This window comes from Lampris incognitus, chromosome 21 (genome assembly GCF_029633865.1).
Source record: "Lampris incognitus isolate fLamInc1 chromosome 21, fLamInc1.hap2, whole genome shotgun sequence".
NCBI classification, from domain to species: domain Eukaryota; kingdom Metazoa; phylum Chordata; class Actinopteri; order Lampriformes; family Lampridae; genus Lampris; species Lampris incognitus.
The window spans coordinates 18996341-19008993 of NC_079231.1; positions in this window are offsets into that span (position 1 = coordinate 18996341).

The following is a 12653-nucleotide window of genomic DNA, read 5'->3' on the forward strand; positions in this document are numbered from 1 at the left end:
GGTCTGTTGGGGCGCCTGTTTTGGGGGGGGACTGGGGGGGATAGCGTATCCTCCCATGCCCTATGTCCCCCTGGTGAAACTCCTCACTGTCAGGTGAAAAGAAGCGGCTGGTGACTCCACCTGTATCGGAGGAGGCATGTGGTAGTCTGCAGCCCTCCCCAGATTGACAGAGGGGGTGGAGCAGCGACCGGGACGGCTTGGAAGAGTGGGGTAATTGGCCAGATACAATTGGGGAGGAAAAAGTGGGGGGGGGGGGGACAGGATTTATTACATACAGGGTCTTTTCTCATAAGCAAGGGGGCGGTTTCAACAGAGATTGACGGCGGCTCCTCCAATCAAGTTACCTCTCAACTCACAGGCTGCCGGAACTGGTTGAGGCCGCGGCCAATCACGCGGAGCCAATCAACAGGCGTGTGTTATGCGAATAGCTACCGCGTGCAACCAATTTACAATTCAGAACTTCTCCCACGACCCCAATTGGGATGAGCGGCTTGGATAACGGATGGATGAATGATTGCATACTTGGCTCCGATAGGAGCCCCCGTGCTGAGTTCAGGTCGGTACATTATTATGCAGGTGTGGCCACACGTTGTTCACTGTGTGCTCTGCGAGGAGTGTCTTTACCCAGCTCTTTAAATTTCACAACGGCTATCAAGTCCCTAACAATATCATCTGCCCTCTGCTGATGATAAAAGCTGCACTGATAAAGCCAGGGACTGATGGTACATGCGGCCGCTTATCACAGCCAGCTATTTCCATCTTTTAGATATGCGTTCTCACCACCAACAATAAAAATGATTGCAATGGACCGCATTGATATGGAGCTTTAAAATGGACTGCATGCAGTATATAGAAAGCAGCCATGCCTACATAAAATGTATTTAAGCATCTCAGTTCATAGTGACTCCTATAGGAGCTGTGTGAGCCCAAGAAATTCTCAGAATTAAACTTGTCCTGCTCGCCGGTTGGTGGGGTGGAGGCGAAGGCTGTTTGCCTAACACTCAGCAGTTAATAAATGCAAAACATAAATACAACTGTAAGCCAGCTGCGTGGTTCTTTCTCATTACCCGTACCGCCAACCTCTCTGGAGAGGCTGCAGTATTGGTGACAGTGAGGGAGTTGAACCACCAACCCCAATGCTAACAAAAAGAAAAGAGGGGGGGCAGATAGCATTCCAGATGTGGGCCACTTCAGGAAATGATACGGCACTGATGGCCTTCTTCTGGCCCTGACAAAACGGATGTGAGCCTGAAGTGGCCCACATGTATAACAGCACATATGGCCCAAATATGCCAACTCAAATGTGGGCCTTTTTTGGCAAAGATGCGGTGCTCTGGGCAACATGTGATCTGGATGTGACCCTGAAGTGACCTGTGGGGTAAATGGTGAACATGGCCCAAATATCACAAAGGCCCCTTTTGCATAAATGTAGCATATTGCTGTGGCTTGGTTCTGGCCCAGGTCTGGCAAACAGGAGCGGACCGCCCAAGGGCCATCATTCCACACGGTATGTGGGCCGGGTGAGGGCGTCGGGTGTGGGACGGGTCCGGGCCACAGCAGTTTTGCTATCTGGGGAGTTGCAGCGCTGTTGACTCCGCTTGCCCCTCCGCCATTTATCCTCCGAGACAGATGCGACTAACCATTTCTGTAGTGTTTTTAAGTTTTTCCTGTAGACCTCCTCCTGTTTTGAGGTTTCTTCTTTTGAACGCTTCTTTCTTTGTGCCTTGGACCATGTTTTATATCATTTTTTGAACATCTTTGGTGCTCCTGTCAATGGTGGGACTAGCATTCTTTGCTGTCACTGCAACTTTTTTCCGTGTCATGTTTTTTTTTTTTTTTACACTCTTCACTAAATTTTCCAAGTAAAATGTCCTTGTAACTGTTGAATTCTTCCAAAAGACAAACATTTTCTGCAGGGGAGAAACAGAGCTGAGCAGTTGGATGCGGTTACTCGGCCGGCCATTTTTTTTCTACTTTGCAAAAAGTCTCAATTTGCCTTCCCCAGAATTCATTGTACCATAGTCATGTTTATGAGTTTGTCAAGAAATAACCTGCTTTGTGCAACGGATGAATATAGACATCTATCTGAAGTCTATTGGACAAGCCACAGTCAAAGTCTGTCCTTGTGAAACCAGCCGCTGGTCCCAAACAACGAACGGCCTAGAACCAATAACCACGTCAACAGCCCAAAGGGGCGCTCCCCGCTAAGCTGCCACCCCTGCTTACATCTTCCCCCACCAGACTTTTCCAGTAATGCCTTTGGATGCTGACTTTCAATCCATGGTATTTTACTCATCCATGTTTGGCCTGCCTAAGAGACGATGACGCTTTTAAAAGCCGATGCTTCCACAAGAAATTGAACCCATAACCATTAAAACTTCACGTCAAGACACTATTTGGAGTTATTTCCGAGAGGCTTTCAAACTTTCTCTCTGGCTGTGCGTTGTTAACACAGACAGCTACTGGAGGTAATACCCAGTGGTGGGCTGGCAGGGCCCCGCCGGGCCTTCTCTGCTGGCCCTGTCAGAATCAAAATTTGTTTTTCATAGTTAAGTCGAAATGCGCCTGAATTCAGTGACTCGTTTTCTCGTGGGGCTGAGGGTGTGAGAGGATGTGTACGGACCCACGGGTGTGGCAGCAGTCACTTCCGGGTGTCGTATTAGGAGACAGTTTTTGTGTTCGGGTGAGCGTGTGGAGATGCAGAGTCCAGACCCAGAGTTGATCCATCTCACAGGAGGTCCATACATAACAGGGGTGTGTGTATGTGTGTGTAGTTCTGCAACAGTAGACACAACAATACAGGCTGATTAATAATGTCAAGGAGGGAATTAAAAAGTAGAAAAATAACTAGTAATGTGTGTAAAAGTTGAATCGTTATTTCAGTTTGGTATTCAGAGGATAGAAACCCCCTACCCAGACTGCACTAGGATGATTTAACTTATCGGTTTCATGTTTTTATTCTCTGGGCTTCTCAGTCGACGGGTCGCCGTCTCTACTGTTGGGAGGTGGTAAACCCGAAGCATCTGAAGTTTTGTTTGGTCATTTTTTATACTTAAATTCAGTGCGATAAAGTCTGGCGTGCAGCTCCATATTAGTATTTAATACTTGATTTAAATAGTAAAACGTCCAAAAAAATAAAAAAAATAAACTCAGATGGCGCAACAACTTCTCCAAATGGCAGTACTCCTCATTATTGTGATGTCTTGCTGGCTAACGCCCTGCAGCAGGAGCAACATGCCTCCTCTTCTTCCTCCTCGCTGTCCGAACTACCAGGTGGAGAAGGAGACCTCCTGCTGGGACTTGGTCCATACCTGGACAACCACTCCTCTTCCTCTTCAGGGAGCTCCATGCCTCTTCCTTCCCTTCTTTCTCCTCACTGTCTGAACTAGGCATAATTGGTAGAAAAGGAGCCCTCCTGCTGGGACTTATTCTGTATCTAGACCACCACAACTGCTCCTCTTCCTCCCAGAGCCTCTGTAGGGAGCTCCATAAATGTTAAAGACTAAAGCCCCAACTGGGCCCAGGAGTGAGACTAGCAGGGAGCAAGGCCCTCTCCTCTTCTTCCTCATCCTCAGTGTCTGAGCTGAAGACTGATGCAGGAGGAGGCCTCACAGGAGGAGGTGAAGCTACTGCGGAGCATGGTCCTCATCATCAGAGCTCTCTGAGCCATCAGAGTTGTACTCTTGCTCACCTTGATATATGTTAATGCCTCCTGAAAGACGAGACAGAGACTTCATGTCAAACTAGGAAAGAAATCCGATGAAAAGGATTAAATTTCCACCAGGAGGCCAGGCTCTCCTCAACCAAACTGAGACAGTGTCCTACTTAGTGTTTAAGAAACAACTCGATTTTGCAAATTATGGTTTTTCGTTGAAACTTTTATCGTATTCTATTTTTTTTTATGTTTCCCCCCTTTTCTCCCCAATTGTACCCATCCAATTACCCCACTCTTCCGAGCTGTCCCGGTCGCTGCTGCACCCCCTCTGCCGATCCGGGGAGGGCTGCAAACTACCACATGTCTCCTCCGGTACATGTGGAGTCGCCAGCCGCTTCTTTTCACCTGACAGTGAGGAGTTTCACCAGGGGGACGTAGCGCGTGGGGGGATCACGCTATTCCCCCCAGCCCCCCCCCAAAAAACAGGCGCCCCGACCGACCAGAGGAGGCGCTAGTGTAGTGACCAGCTAAACATGGCGGATGGATTCCGGAGGCCCGACCCTCTAGTCTTTGACGGCAACACAGGGCTCCAGATGGCGACTAACTTTTTTTGATTTTGCGACCATTTTTTTCCTCTGCCAGTGGCCACCATTGCATATCAGCACATCAGCTCCTTCACGCCTCAGGGCGCCTACACTTCCGATGGCCTTACGGTCGCTCCATCCCACTTCTGACACCAATGTAGCGAATACGGGGGGGCAGTCCGGGAGACCGTCGCCACAGCCGGGACGCGAACCCGTGTCTCCCACTCCGGAAGCGACAACGTTAACCAGTCGACTAAAGGGTCCGACCCGCCAGCCAGCGGCCAGCGTGTCTTCTTATCCATGCACGTTACAGTATTAAACCGGTGTTGGGACCACTGAACTAAACACATTGGACCAGCACTAGCGATGTTGTTGGGATTTCGTTGAAGCCTGAAGCTGCAAACTGACTACAGCTTTTAGTGACGTAGCATCAGCCAATCAAATTTTGGTGTGTGGTGACGAACGCCTCTGGGGCCCTGCGATGTCTCGATACTAGCCTCCAATGTCCTCATCAACTTGGAGTTTGAGCCTTTGGCGCAGGGGTGGGCAATCTTATCCAGAAAGGGCCAGTGTGGGTGAAGGTTTTTGTTCCAGCCAAGCAATTACACACACCTGTGTCTCTTAATCAAGTTCCTCCGCAAAGACTCTGCTGGTTGATTAGTGGGATCAGGTGTGTAACTGCTTGGTTGCAACAAAAACCTTCACCCACACTGGCCCTTTGTGGATAAGATTGCCCACCCCTGCTTTGGTGTGGTGTGAGGGAACTTAGCGCAATGGCCGCCGCAGTCACGATTACTGGTGATCTTTTTGCCGATCTTCTTCGTGTTTTTTTGCAAGTCTGGTAGGATTATCTGCATATTTTTTTTACACGATCTCCCAAACGGACTAAACTACTGGATGCATTTTGCTAGAGAAGGCTGCCCCCGAGTCTCTGAAGTGAGGTGGAACTTCAACTCCAGGTTGGTGTGCACCTTTTTCTTATTGAGCTGAAGGCGGTGCACTGATAATACTGTGGCTGTACTTTATTCAGTTTGAAGTTGCGTGAGTGGCTGGTGAACCCGTGGTGGATCTAGAGATTTTTTCCTGGGGTGGCAAAGGGGTGGCAAGACTGTGTCCCAGAGGTGGCAGCTGCCACCCCTTTGCCACCCTGTAGATCCGCGCCTGTGAGGGGGAGGGGGATTCTAAATTGACCTTCACCATGCATGTACATAAAATATACTTTAAAAACATATTATCTGATTTATAAATGGGGTGGCAACAGGGGTGGCAAGACTGTGTCCCAGAGGTGGCAGCTGCCACCCCTTGCCACCCTGTAGATCCGCCCCTGTGGTGAACACTACATCAACTGTGGAAACTTGTCATTTCCGACGGGCCTCTAGGAGGTTCTGGTTTATTGGTCTGTGCGCGGCTGATAATCTCGCAAACTGCTGGACCTATCGGCACAATTTTTTATTTTCATTTTACACAATTATGACTGTATGATCAAGAACCTCTCGTTGTTGGAGTGATTTAAAAACCTTTGGAAAATGTTCTCGCCATCGCCGATCCCTCTCTTCCTCGACTCTCTAGCTCGCTTGACCGGCGCTGCCCTCTGTCGCTGCACGCATGCGCACTGTTGATTTAGATCGCGTTCGGGCAGCAGTGCCCATCGGCGCCGCCATTTTGCCGGGGCTTAAGCCCCGAACGTTTTGAGTGTCGCCCCGAATATAATTTTAAGTGAGTGTGTGTGTGTGTGTGTGTGTGTGTGTGTGTGCACGAAAGAAATTTAATATTCCAATAAGCTAATGTTAGCATAAATACATATAACTTTTTTTTTCTCTAGCCTGGTACTGTAGCATGTCAATAAATGTTTAATGATAGCAGTTGTGAAGTATTCTGCTTCTACCCAATACTAATGCTAATTACTAACAACGACTAACATTTTTAACATCACAGTTCATAATTAATCTGGAGCGTAAACAGCAGTTTTTTAAGTACACATGTCAATGTTTCAGTGATTAAGACATGTACTTTGAATGTAAATAAGGTGTCAGAGTCCATTAAAAAGTATCAAAATAGAGCTTGTTTATCAAACAACATTTCCAGGGGAGGATCCCCCCGGACCCCCCTCCCCCCCCCCACAGAAGTCCGAACTAAGCCCCAAATGCCCTTAAATCCTGGAAACGCCCCTGAAAGTTCCCATTATGTATTCGGGTATGAGTGTTGAAAGTAAACAAGATGTCGATCATATTTCACAAATCCTCCACTGCTGATCTCAGCACAGGAGAACTGGAGGAACACTGGATGAACCAAAAATAATTCGCTTTATTCATCTCACCGACATGTTTGACAACTGACATTATGAGGGGGATTAGACGCGGAAGTGCCATAGGCTAGGTGGGATCAGATGGTGGTCTGTAGGATGACTTTGGAGACCAAGAAGAGGAAGAGACTGAAGGCAGGGGCAAGGATCAAATGGTGTAAGTTGAAGAAGGAAGACGGTTGTGTGGAGTTCAGGCGGGAGTTATGACAGGCGCTCGGTGGTAGTGAAGAGCTGCCGGGTGGCCGGGCAACCACTGCAGAAATAGTGAGGGGGACAGCTGTCAGCTGGACAGAGGAAGGACGACCAGGAGACTTGGTGGTGGAATGAGGGAGTACAGCAAAGTATGCAGAGAGAGAGTTTGGCAAAGAAGAAGTGGGATAGTCAGAGAGATGAAGAAAGTAGACAGGAGTACAAGGAGATGCAGCGTAAAGTGAAGACAGAGGTGGTGTGGCTGAGTTGTATGAGAGGTTAGACACTAAGGAAGGAGAAGAGATTTGTACCGATTGGCTAGACAGAGGGATCAAGCTGGGAAGGATGTGCAGAAGGTTAGGGCGATCAAGGATAGAGATGGAAATATGCTGACAAGTAAGGAGAGTGTGCTGAGAAGGTGGAAGGAGTACTTTGAGGGGCTGATTAATGAAGAAAATGAGAGAGGGGGAGAGAGAGGTTAGATGATGTGGGGATAGTGAATCAGGAAGTGCATGGATTAACAAGGAGGAAGTGAGGGCAGCTATGAAGGGGATGAAAAGTGGAAAGGTGATTGGTCCAGATGACATACCTGTGGAGGCATGGAGATGTTTAGGAGAGATGGCAGTGGAGTTTTTAACTAGATTGTTTAACACAATCTTGGAAAGTGAGAGGATGCCTGAGGAGTGGAGAAGACACATACTGGTACCAATTTCCAAGAAAAGGGGTGATGTGCAGAACTGTAGCAACTACAGAAGTATAAAATTGATCAGCCCCAGCATGAAGATATGGGAAAGAGTAATAGAAGCTAGGTTAAGAGGAGAGGTGATGATTAGCGAGCAGCAGTATGGTTTCATGCCAGGAAAGAGCCCCACAGATGTGATGTTTGCTTTGAGAATGTTGATGGAGAAGTATAGAGAAGGCCAGAAAGAGTTGCATTGTGTCTTTGTAGATTTAGAGAAAGCATATGACGGTGCCGAGAGAGGAGGTGTGGTATTATTATATGAGGAAACTAGGACTGGCAGAGAAGTATGTAGGAGTGGTGCAGGATATGTGTGAGGGCAGTGTGTCAGTGCTGAGGTGTGCGGTTGGATTGGCTCTGAGCCCTTTCTTGTTTGGAATGGTGATGGGCAGGTTGATGGATGGGATCTGGCAGGAGTCTCCGTGGACTATGATGTTTGCGGATGACATTGTGTAGTGAGAATCGGGAGCAGGTTGAGGAGAGCCTGGAGAGGTGGAGGTATGCACTGGAGAGAAGAGGAACGAAAGTCAGTAGGAGCAAGACGGATACATGTGCGTGAATGAGAGAGAGGACAGTGGAATGGTCAGGATGCAAGGAGTAGAGGTGACAAACGCATATGAGTTTAAATTCTTGAGGTCAACTGTTCAAAGTAACGGGGAGTGCGGAAGAGAGGTGAAGAAGAGAGTGCAGGATGTAGTGGGTGGAGAAGAGTGTCAGGAGTGATTTGCGATGGAAGGGTACCAGCAAGAGTTAAAGGGAAGGTTTACAAGATGGTAGCAAGACCAGCTATGTTATATGGTTTGGAGACAGTGACACTGATGAACAGACAAGAGTTGAAGATGCTAAGATTTTCATCGGGAGTGACGAAGGACAGGATTAGGAGCTAGTATATTAGAGGGACCGCTCAGGTTGGACTGTTTGGAGACAAAGCAAAAGAGGCAAGATTGAGATGGCTTGGACATGTGTGGAGGAGAGATGCTGGGTATATTTATTGGGAGAAGGATGCTGAATATGGAGCTGCCAGGGAAGAGGAGAGGAGGAAGGCCAAAGAGGAGGTTTATGGATGTGGTGAGGGAGGACATGCAGGTGGCTGGTGTGAAAGAGGAAGACACAGAGGACAAGAAGAGATGGAAATGGATGATCCGCTGTATGGACCCCTAATCAAATCAAATCAATTTTATTTGTATAGCCCAATATCACAAATTACAAATTTGCCTCAGTGGGCTTAACAGCAACACAACATCCTGTCCTTAGACCCTCTCATCGGATAAGGAACGACTCCCTAAAAACCCCCTTAACAGGGAAATAAAATAGGAAGAAAGCTCAGGGAGAGCAACAGAGGAGGGATCTCTCTCCCAAGACGGACAGCGTGCAATGGATGTTGTGTTCACGCAATTTACATAATACAACATTGAAAGAGGATAACAGAATTATAATGGACATAAAATTTATGAATTATGGTACGGGAGCAGCCGAAATTAGTAGTAGTAGTAGTTATTCTATTGCTTTAGAATGAATGAAAATTAATTCGCCTACATTCATTGTATGTCATAAAACCACGACGGTTAAACACACCTGAAGTCTTTTAGCAAGGGTCCCTTCTACCGGTAGGCAAAAAAGGGGTGGTTTGTGTTGTGTTTGCAAAGAAGATATATGCACGTGAGACAAACTGTGAACTAAATATGGAACCGATTTATTAACTTGGTTGATCTGCTGGAACACATTAACACCTTCTGCCCCAGCCTCACTCCTATTGGTCAAATACAATAGTTTGTTGCCAAGTCCGAGCACCGGAGAAGGGGAGATACGCCTGGCAGGGGCACTCTTCTAGTTGTTGTTGTTTTTGTGGTGTGTAATCTGGTTCCTGAGGGACATATAGGAAGCTCTGATGGTGATGCTGTAATAGCTGCTATAGTGCACAGCAGTGTGCGTTGTGGTTGTGTCTTGTTGGTGTTGATCCAGCAGTGCATATAGTGCGTGATAATGTGTTTTGTATGTGGCTGTGTTGGCTGTATCAGTACCCATGTATGATATTTGTGTGTGTGTGTGGGGGGGGCAGTTCGTTACTGAAGGCCCTGATTTGAAACCCCATGGTATGCTATTAGCAGTACCTCATTTAGAGCTCGCTTTGGAGGCTGTTCTCTGAATACTTTTCTCTCTTATGGACAATAATGCTAACAAGACTAGGTCAAAACCGTGTTATTATGAATCCCACAGCACTTCTAGGCAAGACTCGCCCCATGTAGCATTCAAGCGCTAGGATTGGCCAGTACTCGTTGCCTCCGGGTTTTCCTAGAATCCTAGCGCCTGGATGCTACGCAGGTCATGTCTTGCCTAGAAATGCCGTGGGACTCATAATAATGCATCAAAACCTAGTATATGGCTGGACCATGTATGGTCAATGTTTGAAATAGTGGCCAATGTGTTACAGGGATAGCCGGTGGTAGTGTCTATAATGTGAATTCCCTGGATGTTAAATGTTCATTGCAATTTTCTGAAGTGGTCCCAGTAATATTTGTTGTTAAATTGTACTGGGCGGCATGGTGGCCCAGTGGTTAGTACTGTTAGCCTCACGGCAAGAAGGTCCTGGGTTCGAACCCCAGGCCGTCCCAGGTCCTTTCTGTGTGGAGTTTGCATGTTCTCCTCCCAACATCAAAAAGACATGCATGTTAGGGTTAATACTCCTGCCTGTGCCCCTGAGCAAGGCAATGGAAAGAACTGGAGTTGGTCCCTGGGTGCTGCAGCTGCCCACTGCTCCTGTACAATAGGATGGATTAAATGCAGAGAAAACATTTGTTGTGAGAATACAATGACAAAATAAGGCGGCTTTCTTCTAAAAACAGTAGCATATCACATGACATGGTTAAGCTATGCTCAAGTATAAAAAAAAAATAAAGGCTATAAATGCAGTTCCAAGAACAATACTTCCCACTCATCTTGGGATGTTTGATTTGAAAGAAAACTTAATTTAATTGTAGGTATACCTATGCTATTTATCTGCCAACTGCCCCTGTTCTTTCATCTGTTTCTGTCTGTGGATGTCTCGTATTTCCAAGACTCCCTCTGTTTTGACAGGCAAATTCACAAAGAATGGATTGCGGAGCAGATAGCACCATGAATTGTGCATCATTTGCAACTGCTATCTGCCCTGTCTCCAGGTCCGATTCACAAAAGATATTGCTGTCATGATATTACAGTGCAAAGATGCCCATAAAGTTTTGCAGCCGAGTGAATTTGCCCTTGTTTTGCGTCTGATTGCAATTATCCATGTGGCCAAGTATAAATGATGGCTTTGTGCCAAGAACACGGTAGACGGGGTCAATGTCATCCTTGACGTCATCAAGTATAGCAAGAATCGTTTGGTCGACCAATCATGTAACTTCAGTGACGTTGTTGGTCACCTGGTCCAGTGACCCAATCATGTCAAATGTTGTAATCAGTCAGTCAGTTAGGGACATTTGCGTTTGGAGGGCTGGCCTGGTCCTGCTAAAAATAAGCAGACATAGTATTAGTTTGCATCAACAGTTTAATTATAACTTCATGCTGAGGTCAGTTCAAATATTCTCTCTAAAGTCTGAGATTATATCAGTCTCCTTCTGCTGAATCTCAACCAGTGAATTGTCCTTAGGTGTGAATGTGTGTGTTGGCCCTGTGATGGCCTGGCGGCCTGTCCAGGGTGTCTCCCGCCTGCCGCCCAATGACTGTTGGGATAGGCTCCAGCATCCCCGCGACCCTGAGAGCAGGATAAGCGGTTTGGATGATGGATGGATGGATGGATGGATGGATGGATGGAATCTCAACAGTTGACTTTTATGTTGGCTTGAACACAGCCTCTTGGTGCGAGAAGATGGCGGCGCGACCTCACCCAATACTGTCCATGCAGTGTCTTTGTCCATATCTTCGTTTGATGGCTGGGAGAGCTGGCACTGGATCAGCTGGGAGAGCTTGGTCTGCTGGGTCCTGTGGGCCCAGGGACCACGGCTCTACCTGGAGCTGTGCCCGAAGAGGAAACGCTGACGGCGATCTGACAGGAAGCGGGGCAGGCTAGGCTAAATGCTAGCTAGCCCATGCAGACCGGCAGTTTCGACAGTCATCCTGGCTGGCGTTCGCTCCCTTGGACTTTTTTTTTTTTTTGTAGTTTGGATATGTGTTTTTGTCTTTTGTGTTGCACTGCTGGGGGAAATGATGTTTCATTTCATGCACACATGTGCATGAAATAACAAATGTACCTGATTATTAACTGCCTCAAATTAATATAAGACCCAATCCTGAAGCATGACGTACAACAACTGACAGGTAATTGCCACAAAAGATTTTTATCTTTTGTGGCAGTGCGGTGCTTCTTTAACAAGAGGCTTTGAACCCCCAGTGGTGGTGATGGGAAACACTTCGCATCACAAGAGAAGCTGCACAATGAATTGCTCAAACGGGAGAGAGGGGGAAGCTGTGTTTAGGGGGAGAAAGGGGGAAGATAAATGAGATGTGTGGTGGAGAGGCCGGCCGGAGAGCTGCCAAACCTCTGTAACTTTTCCATCATGACACCTCCATCACAACTGCTCCAACAAAACTCTTACCCGTCACATCTCTTCAGTTGCGGCGACTCGTTTTCGCTTCCATCACCGGCTCCGATTAGATGGCTTGGGAAGGGGCTGAGCTCTGCTGCCCCCATCTCCTGCAGGAGTCCGGTGCGCCCTCATTCAGAGACCATATGGCGATGTGAACCTTCCCTTTAACCATCACTGTACGCCAACAGCCGCGGTCCCCTTAGCGATCCATGCAGCTGTGCATTGAGCTGAAAACGTCTGCTCCCTCGCTTTAACTTGCCACCTTCAGGGATGTGTGGGATGTCTGAGCGTCTTTAAGAGGTGGGATTAGCTTGAGCTATGGGGGGGAGGGGGGCGATTTCGGGACCCAGAAAATATACTTTGTGCAGAACATGTGAGGAAAGCAACAAACCAAACGCATTAGGTTCTTCACTTCACGTCTGCAGTGGTTGGGAAAGGATTTCAGGGTAGATTAAAGTGAGATCTTGAATAGTCAGCCTTAAAAATTGAGTGATAACACAGAAGACCACACTATATCCTCCTGTCAGCCAACAACGGCTTTGTTAAGCTCCTTCAGTAACATAACTCCCTTGTAAATCACTGGGTGACTTGGCTTGATAATCTCTACCCATACACAGAG